Source organism: Babylonia areolata, chromosome 17, assembly GCF_041734735.1.
Source record: "Babylonia areolata isolate BAREFJ2019XMU chromosome 17, ASM4173473v1, whole genome shotgun sequence".
Classification (NCBI taxonomy): Eukaryota; Metazoa; Mollusca; class Gastropoda; order Neogastropoda; family Buccinidae; genus Babylonia; species Babylonia areolata.
The window spans coordinates 15,093,918-15,096,417 of record NC_134892.1 but is presented as its reverse complement, the minus strand read 5'-3'; positions in this window follow the sequence as shown (position 1 = coordinate 15,096,417).

Here is a 2,500-nt window from a genome sequence, read left to right as displayed (position 1 = left end):
CGGAGAGAGACAGACAGGCAGGCAGATAGACAGAGAGTGAGTGAGAGAGAGAGAGAGAGAGAGAGAGAGAGAGAGAGAGAGAGAATGCTCTGCATTGGAATGATGAATGGCATACCTGGCTTTAATAATTTTCATAAAATAATATAGCTAGCTTGAGCTAATGGACCAGTCCTGATATGGACATGTGCGGTCGTCTGGACTATACGCAACAAGAACTAGAACTAGAACTAGATCTAGAACTAGAACTAGAACGAGCAACTGGACTCTCCCAGTGGGGCAGTGTAAAAAAGCAGTGTAAAAAATCATCCCCGAAAAGTTGGGGAGATATAGGACTGTAGGAGTATGTATCATTGTCTTTTACGCTGACACCACCAGAACGACAACTCGAACAGAAAGAACCAAGATTGAGTGAACATTTCACGTCCCGATAGGTTTGCGTTAAATTGCTTTGTTTTTCGTTTTTTCTTTCTTTTTCCTTCTTTTATTTTCTTTATGTCTTTTTTCTTCTTTATTTTAAATAACTTTCTGTTTTTCTTTATTCTTTCTTTCTTGTTTGCTGTTTGCTTCGTTTTTGTTTTTTGGGGGGTGTTTTTTTTTTTGTTTTGTTTTTTTGTTGTTTTTTTTTGTTTGCTTGTTTGTTTTTTTGCTGTTTATTTTTCACCCCACCCCCACCCCCCTTCTTTCTTTCCCTCCACTCTCTGTCTTGATTTATTGCTTATGTTTTGTTCTTCTTTTTCTATCGTCTTCCTCTTCGGGTCTCTTTCTGTCAGCATTTTTTTTTTTTTTTTTTTTTTTTTTTTTTTTTTTTTTTTTTTTTTTTTTACAACAGATTATGTATTGCTTTTTTTTCTCTCGTGTATATACTTTTTTTTTTTTTTTTTTTTTTTGCTGTTAGTGAGAATTTTTAGGATATCATACTGGTAATGCCGAATTCTTTTTCTAATGAATCGTACCTTCCTGTTTTAAGATTTTTTTCCCTCGTGATTTCTTTCCTTTTTTTTTCTTCGGGTTTTTATTTTTCATTTCTTTAAAAAAAAAAAAAAAAAAAAATCTTTCTTCTTTCATGCTCGTTCTTATTTATTTCTTTTTGTCTTTCTGTCGCTTTGTTAATACTAAAAACTTTCGTTATTGTTCTTCAAATCATATATGAAGCTTTTTTTTTCTGTTTCTTATTCTACGGGTTTTTTGTTTTGTTTGTTTGTTTGTTGCTTTTTGCTGTAGTTTTTGTTGTTGTTTTGTTTGTTTCGTGCTTTTTTTTTGTTTTTTTTTTTTTGGGGGGGGGGGGGGGGGGGGGGGGGTTGTTGCTGTTTTTAACCTCCTGCTGACAACGATTGCCAGTTACATTCTCTTTTATTATCTTTCTTGAAGCTTCTCTTTTTTTTTCTCTCCTTTATATCTTTCTTTCTTTTCTTTCATTTCTTTTTCTTTCGCTCTTTTTTTTTCTTCTTCTTAATATTGCCTCTCAATCACTTTAGCATGAACTAAACAGTACTGTCTTGTCTTGTTGTTGTTTTTCTTTCCTTTTTTCTTTATCATTCTGTACGTCTTTTTTTCTCTCTGTTCTTTGTTCCTTTGTTTTTCTTCTTTTTGTTCCTTATTCTTTCCTTTACATTTTGGTTTACCTTTCTGTTGGGGGTGTTCAAATCTTGCACTAACCCTGACCCCCCTCTCTCTCTCTCTCTCTCTCTCTCTCTCTCTCTCTCTCTATATATATATATATATATATATATATATATATAAAGAGAGAGAGAGAGCGTGTGTGTATGCGTGCATGTGTGTGCGTATGTGTGTGTGTGCGTGTGTGTGTGTGTGCGTATGTGTGTGTGTGTGTGTGCGTGCGTGCGTGTGTGTGTGTGTTTGTGTGTGTGTGCATATGTGTGTGTGTGTGTGTGTGTGTGTGTGTGCGCGCGTGCGCGCTCGTGTTTGTATAAGTGTGTATGTCTTTGTGTATGTGTGTGCACGCGCGCGCGCATGTGTGTGTGTGTGTGCGCGCGCGCGCACCCCCATGTGTCTCTCAGCCAGTATCAGCCACCGTTCGAATTATGACGTCGTTTAATTAATCAAGGGAAGGGAGAAAGAGAAGAAAAAGAAAAAAAAAAATTCTGCTTCGTTTCCGACAATCTCCATTCATGTCTGCTGCATATCCACTACTTCCCCCCCCCCCCCCGCCACACCCCTCCTGCTTACCCCCCCATCCCGAAACCTCCCCCACACTCTTCCCCCCTCCCCCTCCTCCCTCCCCGCCCACACACCCTCCTCCCCTTCCCCTACTCTCTACACATTCTTCCTCTCTCAGCCTTGTCGATCTCCGCGATGTTTTCTTGACTCATCCGTCTCTCGTCTCCTTCTGCTATTGATTGAGCTTCAAAACTCTGGCTCATTTTCTGTTGCGGGATGAGCACATTTCTAGAACCGGTGCTCCAGCATCTGGTAGAACCTCCCCCCCACCCCCCACCCCTCCCCCTCCCACACTTCTGCTTCACGCCCCCAATGAGTTTGG